The sequence below is a fragment of the Eurosta solidaginis genome, chromosome 1 (assembly GCF_040869045.1).
Source record: "Eurosta solidaginis isolate ZX-2024a chromosome 1, ASM4086904v1, whole genome shotgun sequence".
NCBI classification, from domain to species: Eukaryota; Metazoa; Arthropoda; class Insecta; order Diptera; family Tephritidae; genus Eurosta; species Eurosta solidaginis.
The window spans coordinates 305,636,069-305,649,703 of NC_090319.1; the positions used below are offsets into that span (position 1 = coordinate 305,636,069).

Genomic DNA, 13,635 nt, shown 5'->3' on the forward strand with positions numbered 1-13,635 from the left:
GAAGACAAAGAGTTTGTTGATAAACAGGTAGAAGAATGGTTGGAAGCCGGCATTATTCAAGCCAGTTGTTCCAACTATGCCTCTCCGATAGTAATTGCTAGAAAAAAAGATGGGTCTAAACGATTGTGTTGCGACTATCGATTGCTAAACAAGAAAATTATTCGAGATAATTTTCCTATGGCACGTATTGACGATGTTCTAGATAAACTTCAGGGAGCAAAGGTTTTTACCACGTTAGATTTGGCAGACGGTTTTTTCCATGTGCCTGTAGAAGTTGAGTCTAGGAAGTATACCTCATTCGTAACGCCAGATGGGCAATACGAGTTTAAGTACGTCCCTTTTGGTATATGCAACTCACCAGCCGTGTTTTGTCGCTTTGTTCATTTCATATTCAGAGACCTTATTAAAGATGGAACAATCGCCATATACATGGACGATATAATTATACCAGCATTAAACGAGGATGAAAACATAAGCAAACTGAAACGAGTTTTAGAGGTAGGATCGAGGTATGGGCTACGGATTAAGTGGAAAAAGTGTCAGTTCTTAGAAAGGAAGATTCATTTTCTAGGCTACGAAATAGAAAATGGAACAATTAGGCCATCAACTGAAAAAATAGACGCAATTCAGAATTATCCATTACCAAGAGATAAGAAGGGGCTAGAACGATTTTTGGCTTTAACGTCGTATTTTAGGCGATTTATAAATAATTATGCGTTGATAGCGAAACCCTTGTCGGATCTCTTGAAAAAGAATAGTGAATTCAAAATAGGTAAAGGACAGCTAAATGCTTTTGAGCAGCTGAAAACAGCGCTTGTAACTGCACCAGTTTTACGATTATACAATGTCAATGCTGAAACAGAAATCCATACAGATGCATCCAAATTTGGATACGGTGCTATCTTTATGCAAAAGTGGGGTGAGGATCAAAAATTCCATCCGGTTCAATTTCTCAGTAGGAAAACAACCAAGGCAGAAGAAAAATACAGTTCGTATGAGCTTGAAGTGCTTGCTATTATAGCAGCGTTAAAAAAATGGCGAATATATTTGAAGGGTATAAAGTTTAGTATAATTACAGATTGCAACGCGTTTGCATTAACTATGAAAAAAGACGATGTGCCACCTAGAGTAGCTAGATGGGCCCTTTTGTTGCAAGAATTTGACTATCAAATTCATCACAGGTCAGGAACTCAAATGCGTCATGTAGATGCACTAAGCAGAATGTACTGCCTGCAGATGGATGATTCGATACGACATAAGTTAATGACGGCACAATTAGAAGACGGATGGACGAAAGCAATTAGAACGATTGTAGAAAAGGAACCATATGAAGACTTTTACATAGTTCATGGTGTCCTATGTAAGGATCCTTCTAAGGAACTTGTGGTTGTTCCGATGCAAATAGAAGAAGATATAATTAGGCATGTACATCAGCAGGGTCATTTTGCAGCACGTAAAACTCAAGAATGTGTAGAGAAAGCGTATTTCATACCGCAAATAAGTCAGAAGGTTGCAAAAGTAGTGAATAGCTGCCTTCCGTGCATAATTGCAAATGCTAAAGCAGGGAAAAAAGAGGGTTTCCTTAATCCAATCCCAAAAGACGATCAACCACTCACTACGTACCATATCGATCACTTAGGGCCATTAACAGCCACGTCAAAACAGTACAATCATATTTTAGCAGTAGTGGATGCATTTTCCAAATTTGTTTGGCTGTATCCGACAAAGGATACAAGCGCTGCTGCTGTAATCGATGGGTTAGAGAAACAAGCCGCCATTTTTGGACATCCGAAGCGTGTAGTAACAGACAGAGGTAGTGCTTTTACCTCACAAGCATTCAGCGATTATTGTAGTAATCACGGTATACAACATCTTTTAATAGCAACAGGAGTTCCCAGAGGTAATGGTCAAGTGGAGCGCATCCATAGGGTAGTAGTGCCTATGCTGACAAAGCTAACTCTACACAATTCTGATAAATGGTACCAACATGTAGCAGAAGTTCAACAATTTTTAAATAATTCATCCAGTAGAAGCACAAAGGCATCTCCGTTCAAAATTTTAACAGGATTAAATATGCGACTAGACTCAATGATAGATTTGACTGAAGTTATCGAGGATGAAGCATTGCAAGAGCTAAACAAAGAGCGTGAGATAGTTAGGCTAACGGCTAGGGATAGTATCAGACAAATTCAGGAAGAAAATCGGAAAAGTTTCAACGCGAAAAGAAAAGCTGAGCAGCTTTATAAAGAAAACGACATGGTAGCCATAAAGCGAACTCAATATGGTCCCGTGCTTAAATTAAAGGGAAAATATCTTGGCCCGTATAAGGTTATCCGCATACTAAATCATGGCAGATATGAAGTCGAAAAGATAGGTGAGCATGAAGGACCAAACCGGACAATAACGGTAGCGGAGTATATGAAAAAATGGAACCCGTCGTTCGGGGACGAACGGTCGTCAGGACGGCCGATTGTGGGATTAGGGTTAAAGACCAGAAGTGGTCAAACGTACTAAACCATCATAGAACCAACCCAATACAACCTTAAATGCTACAACTAATTAAATACAACCCTGCATAGTAAAACATTTTTAACGAAACGCCGACTTTGAAATACACGAAGAATGGCAGTTGAACATTTGACGTTGTGCTGAGAAGTTTGCGCCGTGATCCTTAAATTCATTTTCTGTATATAACAATTAACTTTTAATAACTTTTAAATAAACTCATTTTTATATTTGTCAATAACTACATACATATCTCATATTCAGTAATAACAAAAATAAAAATAAATATTTCACTTAGAGCAAGGCACTCTTTCGAAAGTTTGCCTCCTCGACATGCCTCATTTTTTAGAGCCAACGTTTTGTTTGGCAAAGCTCTAAAGAAAAGGCCTGTCTCATCAGCGTTATAAATATCCCTGGGCCATATACAATTATCATTGATGGTAGTTTTCCAAAAATTGCTTGACATCTTGCATATCAACAGCAGTACTTTCACCACAAATGTACTGAAAAGTTATGTCATGTCTGGTTCGCCATTTTTGTAACCAGCCGTTAGAGGTTACAAAATTATTGACACCCTGTTTTAAAGAGACATCTCTAGCCTTTTCCTGAATTATTCGCCCGGATATTGGAACATTTTAGCTTCGGGCCCTACAAAACCACTCGTTACACATCTCATCAATTTTTTTTCTATCGACTTTCATAAAGAACCTTCTACTTTGAATATTGCTTCCATCCATCCATTTCGCTCGGATATCTTCTTTATTTTTAACGATGTGCGCAGCCTGGGTTTTCCAATTTTGAACCTTAAAACAGATAATATAAGGACTCTGTACATAATTAAGTCGATTTTCTTTTTCATTGAAAACTGTTTTTACACTCCGAACATAAATTTGAGCGAGGTTTTTTTTAGTAAAAATTACCTTTTGGCTAATGCTCTTGCGGAAAAATTGTTTTGCTCACTAGCGTTTATGATTGCAATTTTTTCTTTCAAACTCACATTCGACCGCGACATTGTTTTACGCCTTTTCACTTTCACTGAACACACTTAACTGAGCAAACCAAACTAAGCATGCGCCTTAAAAAATTTTTTCAACAAACACGGGAATCCCCTATTTTTAATTACTCACATCGTATGTGTGTACACAAGCACTACGACGTTTTTTAAAAGTCAGTATAATTGTAACGAACTTTTTGCATTGGTATTTATGTAAAGTTTTGTACGCTCAAGGGGAGTTCGCGTCCGCCAGAGGTTTTTCTCTGATATGTTATGAAACGAAATCTCTTTGTCCGTTCACAAGACGTTGGCGTCCGCTTAATAGAGGTTTTTGGTCTAACTTTATAACAAATGACTGTCCGCGTCCGGCCAAGAGAGTGTCCGGATAAGAGAGGGGCATTTGTTCTGAAAAATGCACTTTAAACTTGGTGCATGAAAAAATGGCCGCCCAAGGGAGGTGTCCGGTTATTAGGAAAAAATTTGAAAACAAAATCTTAAAGGGTCGTGGACGAATAAAATAAGCTATATCTTTTGCAAAAAATAGCTTTATATCAATGGCATTTCATTTCCCACGGGCACCGTGGTGTGATGGTAGCGTGCTCCGCCTACCACACCGTGTGCCCTGGGTTCACACCCCGGGCAAAGCAACATCAAAATTTTAGAAATAGGGTTTTTCAATTAGAAGACAATTTTTCTAAGCGGGGCGCCCCTCGGCAGTGTTTGGCAAGCGCTCCGGGTGTATTTCTGCCATGAAAAGCTCTCAGTGAAAACACATCTGCCTTGCAGATGCCGTTCGGAGTCGGCATAAAACATGTAGGTCCCGTCCGGCCAATTTGTAGGGAAAATCAAGAGGAGCACGAAGCAAATTGGAAGAGAAGCTCGGCCTTAGACCTCTTCGGAGGTTATCGCGCCTTACATTTATTTATTTTTTTTTCGTTTCCCAAGTGGATTTATAACAATAAGTAGGAAAAACTTCAAATTAAAAAAAAATGGGCGTGGCATCACCCCCTTTATGACTAACCAATTTTCTGTTTCGGGAGCCATAACTCGAAGAAAAATTAACGAATCGTAATAAAATTGGGTACACATATTTTCCTCATAGCAGGAAATATTTCTAGTAAAAATGGGTACGATTTGTTAAGGACCACGCCCACTTTTATATAAATGACTTTAAAAAGGGTCGTAGGCAAAAATAATAAGTTAAATCTTAGCGAAAAATAGTTTTATACCAATCGTATTTTGTGCCATTATAACAAGAATTGGGAAAAATTAAAATCTTGAAAAATGAGCGTGGCACTGCCCCTTTCTTACAATGCATTTCCCAACGTTTCTGGAGCCATAACTCGACGAAAAATTTGGTGCACATGTATGCCTTTTAACAGAAAATATTTTCAGTAAAAATGGACTAAATCGGTTAAATCGCCTTCTTTTATATATGTAAAGGATTTTGTAAAAGTGCGTAAATGCAGGTAATAAGCTATTTCTAGTAATAGTTGGAAAATTTCGTTAATAAGGGCAGGGTTTTGTAATAACGTTTTTTAGTAGGCACTTGTGTGTTTATGTTTATTGTTCTGTTATATCTTTATTTTAAAATAAACAGGGACATCCCCATATCTGAAGGAAAACTGCATTATTACCCGCTCAAGGTCATTGGTGTTAGCCTCTGTATCCTTTTGCTTATTTTAAACGAAAATTAGTTCAGAATATACCACATGTATATGTAATTTCCCAGCCTTGTAACACTATTAAACACACAAAACAAACAACAACAGCAATTCAAGTGTACAGCTGGGTATGTAAAGTTCGGTTTCACCCGAACTTAGACTTCCTTACTTGTTTTCAGCTTTTTTTTTTTTTTTAAGAAATTTTTTAGCTCTTTTTAACTTTTTCCAAAATTTTAAAAAACTTCGATAAACAGTTTGACGAAGATTCAATTTTAAGTACATCGAATGAATTTGGGCTAGATTTAAAAAAATTGAGGGGCTAAAGAGCAGATAATGTTGGCATTATGGTAGGCAGAAGTCGAGGCGTAGTAACTTTATTAAGACAACATCAACCTAATATCATTTTCGTTCCGTGTGTTTGCCACTCGATTCTATGAATGTTTCATCTGCTTCGAAACCGCTTCGGATCGAAATTGAATTTTTGATTTCAGAAACATTTAACTGGGTTTCTAAGTCCACATGTAGACATAAGAGCTATGCAATGATACATATATGCTGCGTAAAACGACGGACTCGAAAACGCATCCACACGAATGGGATAACTCCTTGTTTTTCTGTACTTATGTCAACAGGCATAATATTTATTTGAAAGATACCGTTGTGTGTAAGGCTTATAGCTCATATAAAGTAAAACTTACGTAAGGAATTATTATAAGCCATAAGGCAGAATATAACAACTTTATTATAAGGCTTATGGTCCAGCAAAAATAAGGCTTACTTACATAAGGCCTTATTAAAAGAAAATACTTATACTATACTAAATACTAATACTAATACAGACCTTTTATATAAGTCTTATATATAGCCCATCCAAAATCAGGCTTATATAAGCTGTGTGAAATACTTTCACATAATAACACTTGTTCTGCTCTTTCATGAAATACTTTTAATATCTAATATTCTTTTGTTAAATTATAAAGGAGATTTTCAGAGTTTGAAATAAAAATAGAGTTGATTGTAAGCAAGCAAACCAGACTGTAGCTACCCCGGAACCAAATATCTGTACAAATAGCGCCCAACGTGGAAATAGGGACTGGCTGGATTTATAATTTACATAGGGATGAAATTGTGGGTATTCTACAAAATTTTGCAATTCAAGATTGTGGTAGCGTTGCCGAAATGCGCAAACGATTATCGGCATTTGTCACCGACTATGAACATACTGATGAAACTCGACGGCAATTGAAAGAATTTGGGAGACAATATTCAGAAGGAACTTCTCACGAACAACAAATTGCAGAGGATCTAATTTCAATTCAAGCCAGAGACATCGAAGTGGAGCAACAACATTTAGAGGAATTATCGAACGAGGAACATCGACAACGTGAAAATGCTTTTGCGATCCCTGTCGAAGCGGAGAAAATCAACTTAATAGCTAACAGACATATTCCATGTTTATCAGTTATTGACCAAGTAAGAAAATGGTCAATCAAGTTTGATGGTACGAAGGATCCTATCTCTTTTATTGAACGAGTTGAGGAATTGATTGAAGTTTATGCACTGTCACAGGATATGGTGGTGAAGACGATGCCGGAACTACTTAAAGATAAGGATTTGCTCTGGTATCGTAATTGCAAGCGAAACTGGATATTTTGGGAAAATTTTAAGGACGATTTCTTGAAATTCTTTCTTCCACCACGTTATTTTGAGACCTTAGATGAACAAATTAGAACTCGTCGTCAAAACCCAAATGAACTTTTCAAGGATTATGTATTAAGTTTAAGTGACTTGATTGGACATGCGAGCATTCCTGAGGACAGAAAATTGGAACGAATCTATCGCAATTGTAAGCCTGATTATCAACTCTATATCAAGAGAAGCGACTTTGTTTCTCTAACGCAAATTACATCTTTGGCTGAATACTTTGAGGAAATAATGATTAATCAAAATCGGCGAGTTATAAAAACTAATCAATCCGAATTCGTAAGGAACCTGTTAATACTTTACAACATCAACCAACTTTTTTGCGGAACGTATGTCACCGCTGTGGTGGTCAAGGCCATTATGCAAAAGATTGTAAGCAGCCACAAATATATTTCTGTTGGGATTGTGGTCGCCGTAACATAAAAACCATGGATTGTTGCAGAAAAGATTCGGGAAACCATGTCACCTCATAATCCCGACTTTCAAAATCGCGACAACTCATAATCCCGACAATTTTCAGAAATCCCGACAAGACACAATCCAGACATAACAAAATCCCCACATAACGAAATCCCGACAACACAATATTCAGATATAACAAAATCCCGACAGCAGTAAAGTGTTCTTCGCAGATATACTGTGGATCTCGTAGCCGGTGTTGGATCGGCTAAGGGTTATTTTTTTAAAGTGCGGCCGAAGGCCGCCTACGCAGAAGGGTGTACTACGCAGAAGGACATCACCGTGGCGGTAGCCACGGTTATACCACACACCCGGACTTGGCATGGCGTAGCCCAGGGTTATTTATTATAAGCGCGGCCGAAGGCCGCCTATGCAGAAAGGTGTTCTACGCAGAATTACTGTGCATGGCGCAGCCGGATTGGATCGGCTAAGGATTATTTTTATGAGTCGCGGCCGAAGGTAGCCTAAGCAAAAGTGGTGCCTAAAATAATAGAATAATACCGAAGATGTGTATTTTTTATGGCATCGTTTTATCACTGAGTGAAAACAGAATCCAGCTTATTCAAAAATACTGACAATTTACATGTTGTCGGGATTTTTGTCGGGATTTTTTTGTCGGGATTTGATCGTATCGGGATTATGAGTTATCGGGATTTGGTAGTGTCGGGATTATAAGATGTCGGGATTTGGTCGTGTCGGGATTATGTGTTTAGGGATTTAGTGTTTCGTGATTTTGTAAGTCGGGACTCCCAGTAATAGGCACTCTCCAATATAGTAACAAAAAAATAACAGCCTTTATTCCAGTTGAACAAATTAAAATTGAAGCCACTGTTGATACAGGATCTTCATGCAGTTTTATGAGTCAACGGTTTATTACTCGCTTTAATTTAAATCACAAACTTAAACCATTCAGTATAGAAATTCGGATGGCTAATGGTATTACTGTACAAATAAAATTTGTTTTAGATGCGGAATTGCAATATAATAAAATGTTACGAAATTTTCAATTCATGGTTATGGATTCGGTTATAGATGACATCATCCTTGGTATGGATTTTTGGGAAAAAATGGACACTTACATATGCATTGGTAATGCCAAACTACAACTATCTTCATTTGATACGATAAGTAAGCAAATGAAATATCAACAGTGTACATTGACAGATGATATTTCAGAAGAGGCATTGATTAAAGATGTTTTGCAAGACGAGTTAATAAAATTTGAAAAAGTACAGGGACCATCGAATGTTACAACCCACAAAATTGTTATGAAAGATGATCGGCCAATAAAGCAGCGATATTTTCCAAGAAATCCTGCAATGCAAAGTATAATTAACGGAAAAGTGGACGAGTTTCTTGAAAAGTGTTGTATAGAACCTTCGCAGAGCCCATTTACTTAGTGCACCCATTGTGTTGGTAAAAAAAACGGACAATGGCGAATGTATATCGATTATACACAGCTTAATGCAAAGTCTATTCCAGATGCATACCCTTTACCACGAATTCATCACATCCTTGATCGACTGCGTAATGCAAAATACTTTAGTAGCATTGATGTTAAGGATGGATACTGGAAAATACCGATGTATGAAAATAGTAAACACTTTACTGCATTTACTGTACCTGGTCGTGGACTTTTTCAGTGGCATGTAATGCCATTTGGTTTACATTCAGCTCCAGCCACCTTTCAGCGAGCGTTGGAGAAAGTAATCGGTGCTGATCTTGAGCCTTTTGTTTTCGCTTACTTGAACGATATCATTGTCACTGGTAAAACGTTCGCAGAGCATAAAGCTATGTTGGCGGAAGTATTTCGCAGGCTACGAGCAGCTAATCTGAGAATTAATGTCGACAAATGTTCATTTTTCACTAGGAAAGCTAAATATCTTGGTCATATGATTAGTGAAGATGGAGTTCATACGGATCCTGAAAAGATCGATGCTATAACAAACTTGCATGTACCGGAAAATATTCGTGAATTCATGGTATCGAAGATTTGTACCAGATTATGCTAAAATTGCTCGTCCCCTTAATCATTTATTGCGGAAAGAGTCAAAGTGAGAATGGAAGGAGGAACATCAAAAGGCCTTTGATGACCTTAAAAACAAATTCCCAGAAGCACCAGTTTTGGCATGTCCTGACTTTACTCAGAAATTCACTATGCAAACTGACGCCAGCGACTATGGTTTAGGATCTGTTTAACACAAAATATTGATGGAAAAGAACAAGTTATTGCATACGCCAGTCGACATTTGAGCACCGTTGAATTAAAGTTTTCTGCAACGGAGAAGGAATAAGGAAAATAACTATTCGGCTCAAGAATCGATATTATTGGCCAGGTATGCATCGTGATATATATAAGCGTTATGTACAGCAATGTGAATCATGTCAAAAATATAAAGTGTCACAACAACGTCCTGCGGGAATTATGCATTCAGAGATACCTAAAGAACCATGGGAAGTATTATGTGCTGACTTTATCGGTACCTTACCCCGATCTAAACATGGCAATTCGACACTTTTGGTATTTTTTGACAAATTTTCGAAATGGGTAGAATTGGTTCCTTTACGTTCTCCAACCACAAGCAACTTGTGTAAGGCATTTCGAGAACGTATACTTTCACGATTTGGAGTTCCAAAAACGTTTTTATCCGACAATGGTACTCAATTCACTAGTTCATCGGTATACAGCTCCATATATGCCCCAAGAAAATCCAACAGAGAGGGCTAATAGAACAATCAAAACATTGATTGCGCAATTTACTAACGGTGTACATAAGACTTGGGATGAACTTCTTCCCGAATTTATGTTGGCCATCAATACTGCGGTTTCAAACTCCACACTATATAGTCCTGCGTTTATTGTTCAATGTAGAGAGCCACGACTGCCAGCCGCTATTTATGATCAAAATGTACAGCCGTTTCCGTCTTATATGGAAACAATTAATGAAAAAGTAACTCGACTTAAAGAGATATTCCAAATTGTTTGTAGAAATTTGGAACAAGCAGCAGAAACGCAAGCCAAATCATATAACTTTCGACGCCGTGAATGGAAACCAAAAATTGGAGACCAAGTATTACTTCGGCAACATCATATTTCCAATGCAGTAGAGAATTTTGCCACCAAGCTTGCACCTAAGTATGATGGCCCGTTTACAGTAACTGAGTTTGTTTCACCCGTAATTGTGAAATTGAAGAAGGAAACTGAGTCGAAATTCCGGACTGGTCATTTATCGCAGTTAAAGGCTTTTGTTTCCGGAAGAAGGGAGGAAATGTGAAATACTTTCACATAATTACACTTGTTCTGCTATTTCATGAAATACTTTTAATATCTAATATTCTTTTGTTAAATCGTAAATGAGATTTTCAGGGTTTGAAATAAAAATAGAGTTGATTGTAAGCAAGCAAACCAGACTGTAACTACCCCGGATTCAATTATCTTTGCAGCTGTTATAATAACGAGGTTGAATAAGGATTGGTGTACCATAGTACAACCTTATTATAAGTTTTATTGCACATATAAAATTGCTTGGACTTATTATAAGACACCATCTCACTTCAAACTCCTTAATTCATATTGTGACGAATATTAGCATCACTAAGTGATACTAGCATCCCTAAGCTGATACCAAGCAACCACTGGTATGTACGTAAACAAATCAATCATCATTTAAAGACATACATACAAGGCAATGGAGAGATACTCCCAAACATATGTAAGCATCAGCCGAAGTAGTACTCACATACACACGCGCATCTGGCTGGTAACCATGCATGAAGTTCACGAAATTACTAGACCTTAGACGAAATGGGTGAACGAGGAAACCGAGAGTATAAAAGCAGCGCAAGCTGAGGCATGACGAAGCAGTTTTATTTAAACTCGCATTAGTTGTGAAGTAAGAGTTATTGTGAAATACTCTCAAAGTAGGCTAATAAAGACCGTTTTGCATTATTGAATATTGGAGTTATATATTCAACAGTTTAGCGACTCGAACGTTAGCGGAAAGTTTGGAATAAGCGGAATTTCCCTAAATTCGTTACAATATTCATAATAACCTATTTCAGAACTTTATTTAACCGGGGAGTCACTCGTCGGCAGTGGTTCGGCCAGCGCAGAAAGTGTCATGAAAATATTTCCTCCAAAAAGAGGTTCTCAGACAATGTGGAATGTAGAGTTTACATCTTTCATGGGTTCTTGAAAAGGACAAAAAGTATATTTCCTTATTGAAAATAGTTTTGTCGGCGTTCTTCTTTTGCAAATAAAAACCATTTACCTCAAACATATTACGAAAACTTATAGACTATAGTGGAGTTTTATTTATCATGTATCCCTTTTAAATTAAAACACAGATAGCATCTGCTAACTATTTTATTTTTTATGCAATTGGAGTACAAATTTATTTAAATTTGTTCTTCTGTTATGTCTTTTATACAAAAAATGTATAAAACGCATAGACTTTTGCCCTGAAACTTTTAGCTTGTTTTCTTAGCCTTAAAATTTTTTATTTATGCCGCTATTACCGTTTACAACTCAGTTGAAATTTTGCAATTTGGTATTACAGATTACAACTGAAGCTGTCAAAAAAAATGTCGGTTGAAGTTGTATAGTCTTACAACTTTTTGTGGCATTACCGTATACAACATTGTGTTGGTGTAGTTATGTAGTTGTCAAAGATATCAAAATCTGACAACTGATTACTAGCAGTTGTCTCATACAATTTTGCAGTTGGCTGGAAAAAAGGTACAAGACGGTTCACCACCTAATTTTTAACAAAAATTGTCAAAGTTGGTATCAGAAAACACGTTTCGACCCCCGTTTTTAGAATCTGAAAGCCAAAATTAAAAATTTAATTTCTGTAATATTATTTCGTTCAAATTTTCATGTGGTTGTTGTATTTTGCCAGATTTTTGGTACACGCCAATGCAGAAAGGTGTTGAACCCAACCAGTGTTATTTCTACAAATCGCGGCAGGAGGGTGCCAACGCAGAAAGGTGTTCTGTGGAAAAAACTATGGATCGGGCATCATATTTCGGACCTTATCGGAGCCATTTTATGGGTTTTTGTAAATATCTTTCGATAGAAATAAAATGTTTAATTCCCGCAGTCGGTTTCTTAAAACGGATGCCGAAACGTGTCTTTTGATACCACCTTTGATACTTTTTGAAAAAAATTAGATGAGGCACCTTCTTGTAAAACGTTTCAGGAAAAAATTAAAAAAAATGGAAAGCAAGTAATTAAACCTTTTTTAAATTCATTTAAACAATCTTTATAATCAGCAATTTTGTACACATTAATAGAAACAAGTAAGGAAGGTTAAGTTCGGGTGTAACCGAACATTACATACTCAGTTGAGAGCTATGGTGACAACATAAGGGAAAATAACCATGTCGGAAAATGAACCGAGGGAAACCCTGGAATGTGTTTGTATGACATGTGTATCAAATGAAAGGCATTAAAGAGTATTTTATGAGGGAGTGGGCCATAGTTCTATAGGTGGACGCCATTTAGGGATATAGCCATAAAGGTGGATCAGGGTTGACTCTAGAATGCGTTTGTACGATATGGGTATCAAGTGAAAGGTATTAATGAGTATTTTAAAAGGGCGTGGACCTAAGTTCTATAGATGGACGCCTTTTCGAGATATCGCCGTAAAGATGGACCAGGGGTGACTCTAGAATGCGTTTGTACGATATGGGTATCAAATGAAAGGTGTTAATGAGCATTTTAAAAGGGAGTAATCCTTAGTTCCAAAGGTGTTAATGAGTATTTTAAAAGGGAGTGGGCCTTAGTTCTATAGGTGGACGCCGTTTCGAGATATCGCCATAAAGGTGGGCCAGGGGTGACTCTAGAATTCGTTTGTGCAATATGGGTATCAAACGAAAGGAGTTAATGAGTAGTTTAAGAGGGAGTGGGCCTTAGTTCTATAGGTGGACGCATTTTCGAGGTATCGCAATAAAGGTGGACCAGGGGTGACTCTAGACTTTGTTAGTACGATATGGGTATCAAATCAAAGGTGTTAATGAGTATTTTTAAAAGGGAGTGGGCCTTCGTTTTATAGGTGTTCGCCTTTTCGAGATATCGCCATAAAGGTGGACCAGGGGTGACTTTAGAATTTGTTTGTATGATATGGGTATCAAATGAAAGGTGTTAATGATTATTTTAAAAGGGCGCGGGGCTTAGTTCTATAGGTGGACCCCTTTTCGAGATATCGCCATAAAGGTGGACCAGGGGTGACTCTAGAATTCGTTTGTGCAATATGGGTATCAAACGAAAGGAGTTAATGAGTATTTTAAGAGGGAGTGGGCCTTAGT

The 13,635-nt window shown here is 37.4% G+C and overlaps 1 protein-coding gene across 2 annotated transcripts in view; it reads right to left on the reverse strand.

The window, feature by feature from the left end:
* Klp98A (kinesin-like protein 98A) overlaps nt 1-13,635 on the reverse strand; it is a 91,379-nt gene that overhangs the window by 34,846 nt on the left and 42,898 nt on the right. The gene's annotated exons all lie outside the window — the stretch shown is intronic.